This window comes from Cavia porcellus, unplaced genomic scaffold (genome assembly GCF_034190915.1).
Source record: "Cavia porcellus strain 051 isolate PalLab524CR breed Dunkin Hartley unplaced genomic scaffold, mCavPor4.1 scaffold_4, whole genome shotgun sequence".
Classification (NCBI taxonomy): domain Eukaryota; kingdom Metazoa; phylum Chordata; class Mammalia; order Rodentia; family Caviidae; genus Cavia; species Cavia porcellus.
In genome coordinates this window covers 89,035,500-89,056,439 of record NW_026947487.1, presented here as the reverse complement: position 1 = coordinate 89,056,439, position 20,940 = coordinate 89,035,500, and the positions used below count along the sequence as shown (strand labels likewise).

The window sequence follows — 20,940 nt, the reverse complement described above, 5'->3', positions numbered from 1 at the left end:
GGATATCTTTCCATTTTCTGAGATCATCTTCAATTTCCTTTTTCAGTGTATTATAATTTTCACTGTATAAGTCTTTCACTTCTTTCATAAGAGTAATTCCTAAATATTTCATTTTTTCGCTTGCTAATGTGAATAGTCCAGTTTCACTTATTTCCCTCTCTGTAATTTTGTTGTTCGTGTATAGGAATGCTATTGATTTCTGGGTATTGATTTTGTATCCCGCCACATTACTGAATTTATTTATTGTATCTAAGAGTATTTCAATGGAGTTTCGGGGGCCTTCTATGTAGAGTATCATGTCATCTGCAAACAATGATAATTTAACTTCTTCTTTTCCTATCTTTACCCCTTTTATTTCTCTTTCTTGCCTAATTGCTCTGGCTAGTACTTCCAGTACTATATTAAATAGGAGTGGTGATAAAGGACATCCTTGTCTTGTACCCGATTTTAAAGTAAAGGCTTTCAATTTTTGGCCATTTAGTATGATGCTGGCTGTTGGTTTGTCATAAATGGCCTTTATTATATTGAGGTAAAGACCATTTATTCCAATTTTCTGTAAAGTTCTTATCATGAATAAGTGTTGGACCTTATCGAAGGCTTTTTCTGCATCTATAGAGATGATCATGTGATTCTTATTTTTGGCTTTATTGATATGGTGGATTACGTTTATTGATTTGCGTATGTTGAACCATCCTTGCATTCCTGGGATGAATCCCACCTGGTCATGGTGTATAATCTTCTTGATGATTTGCTGGATCCTATTTGCCAATATTTTATTGAGGATTTTTGCATCTGTGTTCATTAGGGAGATCGGTCTATAGTTCTCTTTTATAGTTGGGTCTTTCTCAGGTTTTGGTACTAGAGTAATATTTGCTTCCAGGAATGACTTAGGAAGGATTGCTTCCCTTTCAATTTCATTGAATAGTTTGAGGAGTGTCGGCATTAGGTCTTCTTTATATTTCTTGTAGAATTCTGCAGTGAATCCATCTGGGCCTGGGCTCTTCTTGGTGGGTAAGGACTTAATTACATTTTCAATTTCATTAGCAGAGATTGGGTTATTCAACAGTTTTATATCCTCTTGATCTAGCTTTGGTACTTCATATGCTTCTAAGAATCTGTCTATTTCTTCTGTGTTATCAAACTTTTGAGAGTAGAGGTTTTCGAAATAGGTGTTGATGATCCTCTGTATTTCTATTGGGTCTGTAGTGATTTCTCCTTTTTCATTTCTTATTGCATGAATTTAAGCTTTTTCTTCCCTTTTATTAATAAGGTGGGCTAGGGGCTTATCGATTTTATTTATTCTTTCAAAGAACCAACTCTTTGATTCGTTCATTCTTTGGATTGTTTTCTTAGTCTCTATTGCATTGATTTCTGCTCTGATTTTATAATTTCCTCTCTTCTTTTGGCTTTGGGCTTGACTTGCTCTTCTTTTTCTAGCTGTTTGAGGTATAGCATCAAGTTATTTATTTGTATTTTTTCTGTTATCCTGATGTGGGAACTCAGTGCAATAAATTTTCCTCTCGGAACGGCTTTCATTGCATCCCACAGATTCCGGTAAATTGTATCTGCATTTTCATTTTCTTTTAGGTATTGTTTAATTTCTTCTTTAATTTCTTCTGTGACCCACTGATTACTCAAGAGTGTGTTATTTAGTTTCCATGTGTTTGTGGAATTTTTGCAGTATCTTTTATCATTAATTTCTAATTTCAGAGCGCTATGATCCGATAATATGCAAGGGATGATTTCAACTCTTTTGCATTTGCTTAATTATGTTCTGTGAGCTAATATATGGTCTATTTTAGAAAATGATCCATGTACTGCTGAGAAGAATGTGTATTCTGATGTTTTTGGGTGGAACATTCTGTATATGTCTATCAAACCCATTTGTTCACAGGTGTGATTCAGTTCTGTTATTTCTTTGCTCATTTTCTGTCTAGTTGATCTGTCCCTTGATGTCAGTGGTGTATTAAGGCCTCCTGTTACAATTGTGTTACTGATAATTTGAGTTTTCATTTCTGTTAATAATTGTTTTATATAACTGTGAGCTCTGGAGTTTGGTGCGTATATATTTAAGATAGTTATCTCTTCCTCTTGGAGTTTTCCCCTTACGAGTATGTAGTGACCTTCGTTGTCCTTCATGGTCATTGTTGGTTTAAAGTTCACGTTGTCTGCAAACAGAATGGCTACTCCTGCCTTTTTTTGGATTCCTGCTGCATGAAGAATTGTTTTCCATCCTTTGACTTTCAGTCTGTGAGTATCCTTCTGGGTTAGATGGGTTTCCTGTAAACAGCATATGGTTGGATTTTGTTTCTTGATCCATTCTGCTAGTCGGTTTCTTTTGATTGGTGCATTGAGACCATTTACATTAATGGTTATTACTGTTAAATGCTGGTTAATTGTAGGAATGTTATCTCTCTGCTGTTGCATCTTTATCTTTCTGTTCTGTTTAATTATTTGCTTTGCTTAGTGGTTTTTTCCTTTGTGTATCTAAACTGTCTTTCAATATTTTTTGCAGGGTTGGTTTGGTGTTCATGAAGTTCTTCAGCTGTTCTTTGTCATGGAAGTATCGTATTGCACCATCTATTTTGAATGATAGTTTTGCAGGATATATCAGTCTTGGTTGGAAATCATTTTGCTTTAGGATCTGGAATACTTCACTCCGTGCTCTTCTTGACTTTATCGTTTGTGCTGAGAAGTCTGCTGTGATTCTGATAGGTTTTCCTTTATAAGTGATGTGTCTTTTCTCTCTGACAGCTTTTAATAATCTATTCTTGTGTTGGATTTCTGGGATGGTGATTATTATATGTCTGGGTGTAGTTTTATTTTGGTTATGACTGTTTGGAGTTCTATATGCTTCACTGATCCTGATGTCAGTTTCTGATCTCATGCTTGGGAAATTTTCAGCTATTACTTCTCTAAATATCCTCCTGACATCCTTCATGTTGTCTCCCTCTCTTTCATTAATCCCTATCATTCTTATGTTATTCTTCTTTGCATCGTCTTACAGTTGTTGAATTGTTGTTTCCTGATTCCTTGTTATTTTCAAAAGATCTTTCCTTTCCTGTTCACTAGCTGCAATCCTGTCTTCAAGGTCTGAAATTCTATCTTCACTTTCCTTAAGGCGGTTTTTACAACTTTCAGTGGAGTTTTTTATTTCCTGTATATCTCTGTGCATCTGCATTACGTATTCTGTTTGTTTCTTATATTGCTCGTCTAGGGATTCTATCTTTTTGTTTAGTTCCTCCAATTTTTTATCTGTGTTTTCTTTAGATATATTTAGAATCTCTTTCATTTCTTTTATCATTTCTTCTTTTATCTGGGGGATTATTTCGAGTTTGAATTTCTTTAAAGCTTCCTGGAGTTGCTTGTCAATTTCAGTGGCTATTGTGTCCAATATATGAGGTGGATGGGTTATATTTTCTTCTATATACATCGCTCCTAGGGTTTCTTGAGATGGGCTGGAGGTTTGAGGTTGTAATTTGGTCTTTCGTTTTGTCATTTTCCTATATTTCTGTGTTTCAAGTGTTATTTGAAAGCTTCCTCAGGATCTGTTGAAAATCCCCTTCGATCTTTGGAGCTACTGAGATTCTGGCAACGCGCTACCCCAAGCCAGTGGGCCTACAGAACCAGTGGCCCTCCTGTGCCTGCTCAGAACTCCGCAGTTCCAGACAAGCTGGGCCTCAGGGACACTGTGCGCCCACCTGCCCCTTGGAAGCTCCACAGTTCTTCAATCACAGCCGTGTTAGGGTACTCACCACAGGCCGCAGTGCCTCAGACACCTGTGGACCCTCCCTGGTTGCAGAGATATCCATGGTCCTCCAGACACATGAAGAGGCCGATTCAGGCACCCCAGATCTGCCCAGCTCCTCCTCTGCAGACTGATGGCCAGGCGCGGCAGCTAAACAGGCTGGGCTAGGCTGATAGTGTGGGCCCGCCCACCCATCGGCCGCTCAGCAATTCTCCAAGTGTAACTGGAATGGGGAGGCTGATGTGGAAGCCTCAAACCCACCTCTCCCCTTCACTGCACCTGGAAGCCTGGGGGAACTCCAGCAGTCTGGGCGGAGATATCCAGAGTCCTCCAGACACACAGAGAGGCCGGTGAGGGCACCCCAGATCTGCCCAGCTCCTCCTCTGCAGACTGATGGCCAGGCGCGGCAGCTAAACAGACTGGGCTAGGCTGATAGTGTGGGCCCGCCCACCCATCTGCAGCTCAGCAGTTCTCCAAGTGAAGCCGGAATGGGGAGGCTGATGTGGAAGCCTCAAACCCACCTCTCCCCTTCACTGCACCTGGAAGCCTGGGGGAACTCCAGCAGTCTGGTCGGAGATATCCAGAGTCCTCCAGACACGCAGAGAGGCCGGTGAGGGCACCCCAGATCTGCCCCTCCAATGTTTTGTTTTATTCTTTTCTGTTTTGCTCAATTTTATTATAGCTGATGATATAGGCAAAGTTTTTTAAGATAGCAAGAGGCAGTATGGTAACCATTGTTGATCAGCTTGTATTTTGTTTTTACATTATCTATTATGTCCATCTTTTTGATTTGACTGACTCTGTTCTGTTATGTCACATTTGGTTTTAGTCTCTTAAAAAAAAAGTAATAAGAACTGTGGGACTAATAAAACCCAAAATGTGTAATTATCATTGTACAAAAGAAAGGAAAAGAAAGTGCTCTAAAGGATATAACTGCATGTATATTTAAGTGTATAAGATAGATAACCATATTACTGAGTTTTTTTGGATCATTGAACAAAACTGTTTGCAGTCTCACTGTTTGAAGGTCCACTTTATATGCTTTAATTTTGTAACTTGAACAACTATTTCTAAAATATCAATATGTAATCTATTAACTAGTGATTTTCTAGTGTTTATTGTTTCTGAAATTCTGTATAAATAGTACCCTTTTTCTGTTTGTTTTTTCTTCTTAAGTAAATTTTTTTTAAAAAGCCACTGTTTCTTTCCTTTTGCTTATCTGTTGTGCCCTAACAGAGACAGATTAAGTCTATCAAAGATAGAGGAAGAAAAATCATAAGCTTGGTATTTTACCTTCCTCAGTTTAAACAAATGTAAGTGTTTCTCAAAATTTAATGAGCACAGGATTACGTAGGAATCTGATTAGTCAGAGTCAGATTCATTGGGTCTGGGACATGAACTGTGTTACAGCATTTCTAAAAAATACCTAAATGAGCTTTGGTGGTTTTGATCCACAAACTCCACTATAACTAGCAAGGAAGGAAGACTATTCTTTTCCATAAACTATATCCATGAACTATACCATAAACATAACCCAATTTTTAGACAAAAAATGTATAGAACATTAAGAGGTAAGATAGATAAAATTTTCACCTTCAAAATCATAATTATTATGAAATAAGTTACTTTAAGGACATCAACTAAGACCTGTTATCACTGAATAAAATAAAATTGGATGTTTTAACTTTTAACTTGTCACATTTTGCAGTTAGTAAGGACTCTCCCCCAATATTTAAAAAAAAATATTGACTGTGTATCTGTAGGTAAGCAGTGTCTTTGAAACATCAAGCTAATTAAATGAGCATTGGCAGTGACTTTATTATTTAATTATCTTGATTCTTTGTTACATCTCTCCCCTGCTCTTCCTCATTGCTGCTAGACATATACTTGAACTATTTTCTGACTGAGTGACTTACACTCAATCTAGAGCAGTGCAGAATATTAAAGTGAGGAGCTATTTCAGGGAGGGGTGGGGTGGAGGAGTGGGGGGATGAGGGGAGTCACCACAGAGAAGGCTATGGCTGCTCTCCCTGCACACAAAGAGTAGGTTCTGCCTGATATAGGCTCTGCTCAGCGTAGGGCTCTGTGACTGATGTGAACTGATTTTTATTTTTTTTTCATGAGAGTGCAAGGGATTGGGTAAACCTTTACAGGTCCAAGCTTTGGCAGACTTTGGGGAGGGAGAACCCATAGGATCTTCCTGGAAGAAGGAGGTGTGCATTATCAGGGCACAGTTTTGAACTGTTGCCATGATGATTGTGCTGTCTCTCAGACAGATCTAACATTTTCAAAATTAAAATTGAGCAAAACATCCTGACAAAGTTCTATCATCTGCCCTCTGTTTTTCTGACACAGCATCATCTGCCTGATTTCTCCCTAAATGTTTCACTCTGAGCAAATAATAGTACCTATAAGGAGAGATTTGCCTTCAAGTATTTCATTACCATAACTAACCTGAGAAAGGCATAACACTTTGCAGTGTGAGTACAAATACTCTATGTTTTGTTGTAAATCCTAAAATTGCTGTCAAAGGCTATGCGTTCGAATAACACACATGCTTACTGTTAGGAAGCAGCCAGAAAAGAGCATAGCGACGCCTTTGTCTGACAGCCCAATTCATTCCAGAAACATGTTTGCCATCCAAAGCACTTGTGTATCAAAGCATAATTCCACATAAGTAATAATACAAACTCAAATCATTGATGCATTCCACAGCTGAAAAACATTCTTATAAAAGTTATTATAATCCTTTAATATAATACAAAATAATATAGAACATGCAATATATAAAGAAAAATCAATACTTTAACTTGCACTTATCTCTGAAAACCTGTATGGGTGGTGTGAGGGAGACAAGAAAGAGGAGAATTATAGTTGAGATGATTTTACTATACCTAATAGAATCGCTGCTATCTACTCAATGGAATTTTTTTTCATGCAACTTTAACAGGGAGCCTTTACAATTATATTTGGTTTTGCCTCCTTTTGAGAATTTTATGGAAACATGACATTGAGTTGTCATTAAATAGATTCATCATTTGCTACAGCCTTACACCTGTTGGGCTTTTCTACAAAATTTTGCTGTTTCTCACATTTTACTGGTGGAGACCAAATATGAAGCATCTCTGAGCAGGACTTGAATTTAACTAATTGGTTTTCTATGTTTATCTGTGAGTCTATCCTAGTCCTAGTCCCCTTGCCTGGTGAAAGAAGCTGACTCATACTAAGTGAACCTCTATGAATCACTGATCCTGGCTGAGGTGTGTAGTGGCCTGAGAGGCCAGAGATACCTCAAAGGGCAAGATAAGGCCACAGTTGCAGACACATGGCTCAAACATCAGTTAAGTGGATAGAGTCTGCAGCTTTAGGAATTACTCCTATGGTATCACTCCTACCATGTCATCATGGAGATAGGACAGTTCTCCTAAATTGACATGATTTATTACTTGGAGATGTCCTTGAAGTGACTCCCAAGATCTTGCTCATTGCCTGAGCTTTCTTCAGTTTCCCCACCCTTTGTTTGGAACCTAATAAAAACGGGCAATCTAGAGAAGTCTTTGTGTTAGGCCTCAGAGTCTTGAGCTCAGCTAAAAGGCTTTGACCCTCCTGGAGCCCTAAAATCATATCACTTGTCTCATTTTATTTAAATGTCTACTGTACACTTCTTTGGGAGATCGGGGATCTAGGTCAGGACTTGATATTTTACACCTCCTTCTAAGTTCACTTGAATTAAAGGATTATTCTAGTTTTCCTACTCTGTACATGCAATCTCTTTCATTAACCCCTTGTTATTAGATGATGATCAAACACAATCCAATTGAGAGAGACAGAGACAGAGAGAAGGAGAGAGAGAGCAATCCATTGGCTCAGTTGTGATCATTTACTACTTATATTTCTTCTGAATATACTCAAAACTACAGAAGACAATGTTGTATATATTGCTTTAAGCATCAAATGTGGTTCAGCAAACTCAAGAAGTGGGTAATTTTGCTTTCTTTGCAAGATACAGAATTTGCAATTAATAGGTGTTTTCTTTCAGTAGTTGAAAAATTGTCATTTTCTTCAAATCCCAAGGGTTTCTGGTGATAGATATGCTATTACTCAATTTGTCTCTTAAGGGAGATTGTTGTACATTTCTCTCTTTTTCTTTAGGCATTAATTGGTAACTTTATTTATTTAGAAACATCAAATATTCTTTTGGATTCTGTTTAATATATATTTCTCTATCTGTGTCTCTCTTCTATTTCTGGGATGCTGGTCACGTGGATGTCAAAACTATAGTGATAGTTTAATTATATTTCCAGAACTGCTAAATATTTATTTATTTATTTATTTTTGATACCAGATATTGAAGTTATGATGTGTCACTGAGCTATGTCACCTACTTCTGTCCTTTTTCTTACATTCTGCCTCATATGTGGGAATTGCAATTTTTCTGTATTTCAATGTACCAGCTCTCTCCACTGTCTTCTCAATTCTGCTATTTATTTCATTCATTTTGCTTTTATTTCATTTTACTTTTTTCACTTCTAGAATTTCTATATAATTTTTACCTTTTTCCTCTCACATTTTTGTGAGTAACATATTTATTTCTTTGCCAAGACTTCCTTTCCCTTCTTCATGCCTTTGGTTTTGCAGCACTGTTTGTTATACTCATGGCCAAATCTCATGCATTGCTACATGTTTTGATGTTCTTTTCACTTTTCAAGTTTCAAAAATTATTCTTTGAAACCTTTTTGTATTAGCTATATGCTAACTATTTAAAAATCTTTGCCAGATAATTCTAATGTTTACTTTTATTGTTTTTCTTAATGTTGGCTTTTAGGGTTCATTTTTTCATTTATTCTGACATCTTCTTGTTCTTGTAATAATTAATGATTTTCTATAAAACATTGTTTTGGGGATATTGTGTTAACTGACTTAGGATAGTAATTATTTCTTAGCTGGTTTCCTTGGGACTACTACCCTGGAGTGTAAAAAGTGTGGGTGTTTTCTTGCTACTGTTTTAGAGAGGTATTCATCCATGTTTCACACAAAGCATTGTTGACACCAAGTTCAGTATCCTCAAATACGAAAATATAATTCTCATGTTGTGCAGAAACTCTCAAGCAATATATTATTATTCTCTTATTTTCATCTTTCCTCACCCATTTTCTCCAGCCCATTAACAGCTATATCAAAAATGAATGCACTTTGAAAATGTCCTTGTATGATTTATTTCTTTCCTCCATCCTACTCAAGTGAATTCAAGAGTTGAAGAATTCTACCTCTGAAAAGGGTTAGCTTTTCAGTTAGTTTGTGGAAGACACTAAAGACCATCATTCTCTTACTATTACCATGGAAAAACAAAATAAAACAAATTTAAAAATCATAAATTTTCACAAAGCTAAGTAGAGAAAATTGAGAGATCTTTTATGTGCCTATAATTACAAAGGAAGATGTAGCAGGAGAATCAACAGTTGGAGGTCAGCTTGGATCATAATGTAAGACATTATCACAGGAAGAGAGAGACATATTTGTAGAACAAGTTCCTAAGAGCAATGAGCCATTTAGATAACTTTCACCAAAGGCCCTAAATCATATTCACTATAATTTGGAATTTTCTATTTAACTCTTTTTTAATTAAATGTATTCATCATAGGGAATTTGTACCTGTAAGTGATATAACTATTCACTTTTTCATTTCTCATTCCCCTAGCCTTCCATCAATCCATCTTTCTCTCCTTTACAAAATGTTTGTTTCCATTGGTTCCCAATTTTGTCATTTCTCTACCTTCACTTTTCTTCTCCTCCCTCCCTAGATCTGCCTCCCACTTGAACGTTTTATTTCTGTTTCACAATATCTAGTACACATTTTGGTTCTTATTTGTACTTTTCATTTCTCATCTGAGAGAAACAATTCAGTGTTTATATATTTGTGTCTGATTTATTTTACTCAAGAATATAGCTTGAAATTTATACAAGATATAAACTCCATCTCTATAGAAAGACAGAAAAGAGTGGACATTTTCAATATGTAAGTAAAAATAAAAAAAAATTACCTATTTTTCTTTATTTTCAAAACAGTAGTAATACAGAAATTAACAAAGAAAAGACAAGGGACATCACAATCCCTTACTTGAAATTATAATATAAAGCTACTGTGATAAAAACAGTATGGTGCTGGCAAAAAAAAAAAAAAAAAAAAAAAAAAAGACCTGAAGATGAATGGAGTAGATTAAAAGATGCAGAAATAACTGTAGACACAATTGGCTACTTTATCTTTGACAAGGGTACCAAACACATTCAGTGGAAAAGGCATAGTCTCTTTAATAAACGGTGTTAGAAAAACTGGCTTTCCACATGCCGAAGATTAAAACTGGACTGATATCTCTCACTGTATACTAAGCTAAAATCAGTACAGATGAAAGATCTAATACTAAAAGAGAAACATTAAATCTGCTGGAAGACATAGTAGTAAAACTCTTGAAGATATTGGTGTAGGCAAAGACTTCATGAATAAAACCATGAATGCACAGGGCTTATCACAAAGAATTAAAAAATGGGATGTCATCCTACTGAAAAGCTTTTGCACAGCAAGAAAAGTCACCAACAGAGTGAAGTAACAGCCTACAGTATGGGAGAAAATGTTTGCCAGCTGGTCTTCAGATATAGGGCTATTATAAAGAGCATATAAAGAACAACAACAAAAAAAAATATCAGTCCTCCCAGATTTAAAGACTCAATCCAAAAATGGGCATCTGAGATGAATACATCTCAGATGAAGAAGTGCAAACAGCAAATAAATATATGAAAAAATATTCAACAGCACTGGTCATTCAAGAGATACTATTTAAAATAACACTGAAATATAAGCTCAGCCAGAAAGAATGGCTATGTTTAAGAAATCAACCAATAACAAATGTTGGAGGGGCTGTAGGGATAAAGAATTCCTTCTCTGTTGTGGGTGGGAACGCAGATTGGTTAAACCACTGTGAAAATCAGTGTGGAGTTTCCTCAAAAAACTAGGATTGGAGATCCCATTCGACCCAACTATTCCCTTTTAATAATACCTAGAATAATTAAAAGCATTGTACCGTAGTGATATATGTACACTCATGTTTATATAGCAGCATATTTTATAATAGCCAGATCTTGTAAACAACCTAAATGCCCATAAACTGAGGAATGGATATAAAATACGTGGTATTTCTATATAATGGCATTCTATTCAGTCATAAAGAATGATAAGCTGGACATTTTGATAGATAAATGGATGCATTTTGAGATTACACTTATTAGTGAAATAAATGTCACACATATGTAAACCTCATACTGTATCATTTATATGATAAAGAAAATACTTGTATTTTGCCAAAGAATAACTTCAGCCAAGCCATGATGCAGATCACACCTGCCTTTACTTTATCTGACACACTGTGAGCCATTTTGAATTGGCTTTTGGATGTCTTGAGAAATTTTTGATGTGCTATAAGTTTTAGGTTTTTTGCATGTAATTATCTAATCTTTCCAGTATAATTATTGAGGGTACAATATCTTCTCCATTTACCTGCTTTTCCCTCTTTGCCAGAAATAAATTATCTGTTATGTGGGTCTTGGTTTTGGGACATTATATTGGTACTTTGATGGTTTGTCTATCTTGATGTCAATGCCATTTTGTCATGATTGGTGTAACTTTGCTATGTGTTGTGGGATCAGGGAGGGATGGAGCCCTAGTTTTTTAATTTTATCAAAGTTGTTTGGACTATTCCGAGTCTTGTCCATTTTTACATAAATATAAGTATCAAAATATTAATCTTTATGAAAAATGATGGCAGTTTGATAATGGATTTTTTCTGATTTTCATTGTTTTCTTCTATTCATTTTTGGTTTTATTCTGTCTTTTATTTTTAATTTCTCAGGGAAGAATATAAAGATATTTTATAGCTTTCTTCTTTTTTAGGAAATATACTTTGTGTTCAAAAATTTACATAATGTAGATGCAAGAATTATACATAAACAATGATAGCACAAGGGACAGGAGAAGGTAGGTGAAACAATAACGTTTTGAATGTCTATGTATGTATATTTTATTATGTTAATGTTAAGAGTAAATTTTTAATTTATAGAGAAAATTATAAAGCCAATAAATAAAAAATAAACAAAAATTTGCAAAAGCAGTATAACTAAAAATATTAAAGTAGGAAAATAATTAGGCAGGTAGAATGTCAAGAACACAGAGTCATAAGCTTTTCTTCTGAAAGTGTAAGGAAAGATAATTTGGAAACCTGTCCATTTATTTTGAATTTAGCACATTTTTTGTACCATGGATTAAGTATTTAACTTTTCAAATTGAACACATTTTTCCAACAGATATAAACATAAATACATTAATATTTATAACTACTTTTATCTAAAAAGTAGAAATTTTCCACAAAAATTTCTTTAAAAATGCTGTATTTTCTGTCAGTGAACTACTACTTGACAATCAAAAGAAACACAATACGTTTCTGAGCTTCAAAACCATCACCTTAATCAAATTGAAGAAGTACACATATGATTTCTCTGTATTTTAACAACAGAAAAGACTGATAATATACTTAGAGAAACTACAAGAGTGGTTTTCTTTTAAAGGCAGTGGCAATAATTATGTTGCTGATAATGGTCTATAAATCCATATGCAGACATTTTCCAGGATGGTGGGATATTTTATATCGCTATGTCCTTATATGGTAGTTCAGTACACAGTTATGTACATCAGTCAAAATATAGCATGTTGTTCTATCAAGGACTGATCAGTCTCCCAACCTTATGGATGAACTTACAGAAAAGTATTAAATAAAAGAGACCACGTAATATTGTTTGCAGCAGTCAAACGTCAGAGCTCTCTTGGAGCAAAGACAAAGACTTCTCTGGGTTGGCTGCACTTATGGGTCCTTAGCATATCAGGAGTGTACAGAGAAGAGGAGGCACATCTGAGGGAAAAGCCCTCAAAAATGACCTCGGCCTTGAGAAGCTAGAACACGAAAGACATTTCAAGCAGTAAATCTTGCTACATGGGAGAACTGTGTCATCTTTAAGGTTGGCAGTTTCTGGGATGCAATATACAGTGAGAGCCAGATGTCCTCAGCTGTGTCCTCAGCTTCTCTCACTTCGGAGGTTGTGAATGTGAGCTTTTCCAGAGAGCTCAGTGGTCAGCAACTTAACTCTCACACAGCCATCCCCAACATAGTTCTATACTTTTATTATATATAAATTATGTTTATTTTAAAAAACAAATGCAAGGAAAGAAGGAAGGAAGGAAGGAAGGAAGGAAGGAAGGAAGGAAGGAAGGAAGGAAGGAAGAAGGAAGGAAGAAAGGAAGGAAGGAAGGGAGGAAGGAAGAAAGGAAGGAAGGAAGGAAGGAAGGAAGGAAGGAAGGAAGGAAGGAAGGAAGGAAGGAAAGGAGGAAAGGAGAAAAGGTAGAGGGAGAGATAGAAAATGCACAGGCTGGGAGCTTAACTCAGCAGCATAAGTGCCTGCCTGGCAAGCACAAGGTTGTGAGTTTGATCCCCAGTATCAAAAAAAGAAAGAAAGAAAAGGAAGAGACAAAGGGAAGAAAAGGAAAACAGAAAATTCTGTACTGATTTAGCCTCTTCTCAAATCCTTTATTTAACCCGAGTTTTCAATATCTTAGGATTTACACACAGACGGTGCTGTCTTTGTGATTCTCTTAGGGTAGCCTTTCATATTTTTGGCTCATTGCTTCTACACTTCTTCCCCAATCACCCACCAAAGAGTAAGACTGTATGAATCCTTCACTGCGCTGATCACTTTTGAAACATCCACATAGAAACATGTGTTTTGCTACTTTTTAAATTTACTTTTTGTACCACTGTTTTGTCCTTGATTATAAATCCTCTTGCTCCTGCAAAAAAAGTAGAAAGGCTGAAATGAACTCTTACAAAAGTGGAACTGAGGCTCAAGGACGCTAAGCGATATACCCAAAGTCACAGTCAGAGGAGCTGAAATTATTTGCTAAAATAACTTTGTTCCCCAGGAGATGATGCACAACTCTGCACTAACTGAAATGGAACACACTGAACCAAGCCCTGGGTAACCTGAGCTTCAATCCTCATTTTCTCTTATATTTAAATCATTTTAAGAAAAGTTATAAAAAAGTACAAAAACAATTTATTGATTTCATCAACAAGCTGCACAAAGCAGGAAAAATATCCATTAACAGAAAAATAAGTCCATAGATAGTAAAATATCCATACAATAAATAGAATGCTACTCAATGGTAAATGCAAATGAGCTTGAAATATAGACAAAAGCATAGATGAATCTCAAAAATACTGCATCAAATGAAATAAGTCAAATGAAAAATAAAATTCTGCAGGCACCATGTATATGAAACTCTTGAAAAGACCAAACTAAAGTAAAAAATGATCCTCAATTACATCAAGAATCAGTAAGATTGAGTGGGAAAAATTAACAGAGACTTCCATAGTGACAAAAGCATTCTATGTGATGATTGTCGTGGTGACACAGTGTAGAGATTTGCTAAAACTCATAGTTCTCTTACTACCCTTAAATTTGATACATTTTTGTATTCAAATTATACCTCAGACTTGATTTTTTAAAAAATGAAAGGGTTGGATTTTGTCATCTACAGATAGTTTTCAACTTCATCATTTTAGCTCTATTAAACAGTAATAATGTTTGAGATAGTACTTAAAGGAATTTTTAAATGCTGAATACATTTTAAGCATAATTATTAGCAATCACGATACTATTCATTCAATGGTGTTTGAAATGAATGCATTTATTAAAGTGAAATGACCACACAGCTTCACCAAGTTCAAACTTCTGAACTTTGTTTTGGACCAAGTAGAAGAAAAGATATATTTGTGTATTTATGTCTGTGTGTGAGGATTTGCTCCCATTCTTGTTTATTTGTGTTAGCAGACTTTGAGAATCTGGGGCATGAGTCAGATCAGCAACATAGGTGACTTTATGTAAATACAAATGAATCAGAGCCATCTCCTGCAATTTCTCTTAACATTCAAATCATTTTTCTCAATTAGAGAAGAAAAGTGTCTAATGAACTGTGTTTGGGTTTCATCAAATTTGCAATGTTTGAAGAACAGATCAAGATGTTTGATGAAAATAAGCGGCAGCTGGATTTGCCCTTCCCTGTCACACGGTTTTTTTGGGAGTAGTTCATAAATCCTTACTGCTCTGTGCCTCTGAAAACAGATGGCTCTTGGAGGCCATGTTGATGACCAAGAAATCATCTCATTATTATCATGAAAAGCATCTTCCACTTTTCATTTAGATGAATGATACAGTGGTATTTCTATCTCAAAGAGGTGCTAATTAAAATGGAAAGAATATTCTTTTCTAAATTGAAACTTGATGAGAATCAGAGCATCTCCCAGGATTTCCAATCCTTACTCTTGAGGTACATGATTTTAATCTCCAATTTTAAATTTGTAATCTGAAACTAGACATGTTGGGCCCCATCTGTCATCCGACCTTCCAAACATCTATCATAAACTATATCACAGATGCTAGAGGGAGAGTGGGGGAGGCACAGTGCTTATTGAGTGCAAGATAATTTATATGCATTATTATAGCCTTTTTACATAAAGATTGAAAGTCTTTGGCAATAGTGAATGTACACAAACTTTAAAATGACTTTCAAACTAATTTAAAACTAGTCCTGAATATTTGTCTTGCTATAAAAATAACCAAGGCAATCTGGCTTAATAGGATGAAAATGGACTTTGGAATCTAACAGACCTGAATTGAATTCTTTATTCTATTCTAATTGTTTAATATAGGAAAATCTCTAATCTTTAAAATACAAATTTTTCATGTATGCAATGGTGAAAGAAATGTATTTCTTAGTATTATAAACATTTAATGAGCAGGCATGTATGTGAATTCATAAAAATGAATCTGGCATGTAATTGGCATTTATTAATACTAAGTATCCTTTTGTTTTGTTCTGAGTTTGGTGCTAATAAAATCAACTAGCAAAATAGCAAGTTGTGATATTAATGGCTGATTTGATATCCTGTTAAGTTAGATAACTTCAGCAACCTAATAGAGGTTTGAGACAGGGAAAAGTAGGATTTGGGAAGTTTTGTCTAACATGTCATTGTTTTAAGAAGCATGGTGGTTGATTATGCTAAAAGATAAATTGAAACAATACTCCTTAGACTTCTGTGTGTTTTAACTGATTGAAACTTAACAAAATGAACATTTTTCAATGTAAGACCATAAACTGCCCACACTGGAATCATTTTTAACAAGGATGTTGAAACAAAATCTCTGAAATTTTTATTGTGAAAAGGCAGTTCAGGTATTTCTGGTAGAATCCAATGTACATAACTACTGATTTGCACCAGTTATGAAATTTTTCTGGGCATAAAAATCGTGGTAACTCTGAATTATCTCAGCATTTGAATTATTTAGCTCACTGAAAACTTAAAACTCTCTAGTTAGATGAACCTGGATGGGTCAGTACCATCTCACAAAGCAGGGAAATCCATCAGCTTTAACTACGCTAAATCTCAGACTAGGCTGACATGTTCTGAATTTTTTCCCATGTAGCTGTAGATGAACCTACATATAAGATCCTATTATAGATGGAGATGAACAGATACATATGATTCAGATGTGCTTATGTCAAGTTGATATTGCTGCAAACACCTGTGGCTCTTCCTCTGAGGCTGTTATCTCAGAGGAATGGGAGCCTCCTTATACCATTGTCTCCAGAGTTGAAAAGAAGATTACCTTTCTCTCTCCCAATATCCTCTAGTTTCATAGCCTGCTAATAACAAATTTCACTATTAATGACATTTAATAAAATGTATTACATCTGCATAATGAATTAAAACTCATAAAATTCTCTTACACACAACTTCAAGCTTGCTTGATTAAATATTGTGTATAACCGCCCTGCTCATTCCTGTCTCTTGTGTTGGCACTGTGTATAGAGTTGCAAACTTGGGAAATGTTAAGCTTTACAATGGCCTTATGAATAAGACAGAGAAGATATTCTCTAAGGAAATTTGTCAAAATCAAACTCATGGTGTCATATGAAAAGAAGAAATTGACAAGAATAAAAGAAGATCCTTGGCCTGACAACAGATATATGGGTAAGGCATTGCCACCTACTTCATGGCATCTAATTATCATTTTCTCATGAATGGATAATTCCATTCAGCATTATAGCAGGATTCAAAATACGCTTGCAAAATTTATAGCATTCATATACAAAATAATTAACTAATTGAAAAAGAAATTAGAAAAACCATACAATGGTAGCATAAAAAATTTAAGTGTTTAGTTGTTAACTTAACTAAGAAAATGAAATATCTCTATGGTGAAAATTACATCAGAATGAAATCATGAGGCTATTAGAAAATGGAAATACATGTCCTGTTCCTGGCCAGGCAGAACTAACATAATTAAAGTAACTATACTTCCAAATCTGACAAACAGATTGAACACAATCTCAATCAAAATATTAATGTCATTTCTCACAGAGCTAGAGAAGCAATCCTAAATTTTATATGGAATCAAAAGAGACTCAGAATAACTAAAACAATCCTGGGTAATCAAAGCAAAGAAGGTGCCATCACAGTCCCTTTTGTATTATAAATCTACAGTCATTAAAACAACATCCTACTGGCACAAAAATAGGTGTGTGCATGAATGGAGCAGGAGATACACCCCCATGCACAGATGCCTATTTGATCTTTGACAAAGGAGCCAATAACTTACACTGGAGGAAAAATGGTGTGTTTAATAAATGGTGCTGGGCAAACTGTACATACACTTGCAGAAGAATGAGTCTACACCCATAAATCTCATCATGTACTAAGCTAAAGTCAAAATAGATCAAAGATTTAAAAGTTAAAATGGAAATACTCAATCTCCTGGAAGTTAACATAAGCACAACTCTTGAAGACAAAGGCATAGCCAAAGACTTTCTGAACACTGGCACAAGAAATAATACCAAGAATCAACCAATTAAATCATATTAAATTAAAAAGCATCTTCATAGAAAATGAAACAATCAAAAGAGTGAAAAACAAACCCACAGAATGGGAAAAAACATTGCCAGATATTCTTCAAAGGACTAATCTTAAGAATATGTAAAGAATTGAAAAAATTAGACCACCCAAAATGAAATGCTCAATCAGAAAAAGGGCAAGTGAAGTAAACAGATACTTCTCAGAAGTACAAATGGTCAATAAATACATGGAAAAATATTCATTGCTGAACATAAGACAATTGCAAATTAAAACAACACTGAGGTACCATCATACTCCAGAAAGAATGGCTATCTTCAAAAAATCTAATAGTAAGAAATACTGGTGATAATGTAGGGAAAGTAAACAACTATAAACACTACAAAAATCAGTTTGTATATTCCTCAAAAGAACTCTATACAGAAGTTCCATTTGACCTAGTTATCCCCCTACTAGGTATCTTACCAAAGGGTTAAAATCATTGCATTACAGAAATACATTTTTAAACCCATTATTACATACTCATGATTATACCTATGATTATAGTGGCACACTTTATATAACCTACATCTTGGAAAAGTATATATGTCCGTCGACAGAATGGATAAAAAAAAAAAAAGTAATGTTTTTGTAAAATAGACTACTATACTGCCATTATAAAGATTATTTTGAGGTATTAACAGACAAATGGATGAAACTTGGCAACATAATGTTAATTTACACAATTCAGACCTACAAGCTCAAATATCACATGCTCTCATATTATATGAAAAACACAAAGAAGAAAATAGTAAGAAATTCATTTATGTCTTCAAATTACAGATTTCATTGTTTTAAAAGTATTTAAATATACATTCTGATAGGTTTTATTTATACAACTAGTTTATTTTTGTTTGTTGAAGAAAGAGAGTGGTTATATACTTGTTTCTCTTTTGTAAAAGCCTTTTTGATTTATGTCTCATCTTCTGAGTAAACACTTTGAAGATAACAATACACTATACAATAACTAGTGTTACTTTTATTAGTTTATTACAAAATTTTGTTATATTTTTTCATAAAATAAGACAAATTTCAATGTAATTATTTTTCAGATGAGATACATGCTTTGAAAATTTGCCATTTTTCTATAAACCTAAGCCAGTTGTCTGTTTTAATGATCATTCTTGCTCCTCCAACCTATATTTGATATGAATTTTAAATGGGCAGTAAGATATCAAGCACCACAGAAATCCTTAAAATATTGTAACCATTTTACGAAGTATTATTGTATTCAGTGTAATTTGAGATCAGTCTTTTAGATCAAATATCTTGAATTTAAACCTTTTAGCTTTTATAATTTGGTTCAGTAATTTCTTCAAAACATTGCTTTTATATAAAAACAAATGATTACAGCATTTTTCATTAATAACAATTAATTGGATAACATATTTCATTTACAGTGCTTATCACTGTGCCCAGCAATCATTCAGTGTTCTTTTCCCATGATGTCATTTTTTCCTCTCTCTTGAGTCTACCATTTCTATTATGTAACCTTTGCTTGAAGGCAGTTGGTTAACACATACTGGTTTCTTTTTGTGTTATTCAAGAACCCTCTTAATTCCACATATTGTGTACTTGATGCTTCCTATTTTTCTATTGTACACCCATTTAGGCTGCTATAACATGATCACGTAGGTTTACAAAGACCAGAAATTTCTCCCATAGTTTAGAAGCTGAAAATCTAAGATCAAGAAATTCAGTGTGTTCTAAGGAGAAGTACTTAGTTGCTGATTTCTGGATCCCCGCTTTCTCCATGGCCTAACATGGAGTCAAGGGAGCTCTCTGAACCTCTTATGCAAGGGCAAAAATCCCATTCAGGAGCCCTTTGCTCTTTTTTTTTTTAATTGAAGAGAATAAAACCAAATGAAATAAAACAGGATAAGTCAATCAAAACAAAAAGATGAATATGTTACATGACTTAAAATACAAGCTCAAAAATGGCTACAACCATGCCTCTTGTTATCTTCCAAAGAATTGCCCATACCATCAGGCATCGTAGAATCAAACAAAATAGTACAGAATAAGACCAATAAAAACAAAACAATGGAAACAGTATAGGACTTCAAAAGAAGATACAGTAAAACCACAATGGATATCATAATGCATCTTATTGTCTTCAAAGTAGTTGCCTATACCCTCAGACATGATATAATCAAACATAACAGAATAGAATAACATCAGTCAAAACAAAACAGTGAAAGCAATACAGGACTTCAAATCAAGCTAATAGGAAATAAAAGGGGAAAAGTAGACAACCAACTGCAGGAAAATAGCATGGCAGAGATGAGGCAGAGAATGTCAGCCATAATCACTAATATAGATGGCCTCTGCTTTATGACCAATTAACATTCCAGAGGTCCTACTGCCTTGTGCCTTCATGGTGGCAGTCAGGATTGCAATGTGGGAATTTGGAGGGGTGTTAGTGATACAGAAAAAACAATTCTCAACCCATTAGATGTCATATATGCAGATTCCATGGTCTCCCAACATTGAAGAGTGAATTCCCAAAATGAAGGAATTTAGGAGAGGATTTTTGGAAAGAGAGGGCTAATACCAGCTGAATTTCCAGGAAGGGTCCTGAGTGGGTGGCCACTGAAGTCCTTCGTTAGGAGTAATTTATACAGCACTATCACAATGGGGGAACATCAGGGGTCACACTAAAAGCAACCTATGGGATCACAAGCAGAACCACTTGCCTAATATTGCTCCAATAGGAAAATAAGTTATGCAACAAAGGTACACAGAAAGAACAAAGGCAGTTTTGGGTAGAGAGAGGAAAGTGGGTCCTGATGATGTGGTCTTGCACCTGTAGGCCTGATGCCTATCTGGGCCCCACTGGCCTCTGTGGTGCTGATTATAGTATTATTTAAAATTTCTCTTTACTGTTTATCTCTATAGTGGGTTGGAATCTTGAGGCCTGAATCTCATCAGATTTGCATGCAGGTATAATTCTGATGTCCTTATCTTTTGTGCTGACTTCTTTCATGGCTCAATCTCTCTCAGAATCTATATTAATTTGAATCTATTTTAAATGACTATAATACAATTGTTCAGTCAATTGAACTGATTCTTCAAATTTCAACCTAATATTAATGAGATTTTAAGAAATATTCTCTGAAAACTTGCAGAAGTATTTCAGTATTG

General features: G+C 34.9%; 1 pseudogene; it reads left to right on the top strand.

The window, feature by feature from the left end:
• The first annotated feature begins 16,811 nt into the window (after positions 1 to 16,811).
• LOC111757475 (U6atac minor spliceosomal RNA) lies at positions 16,812 to 16,923 on the top strand (annotated as a pseudogene).
• Positions 16,924 to 20,940: the final 4,017 nt, after the last annotated feature.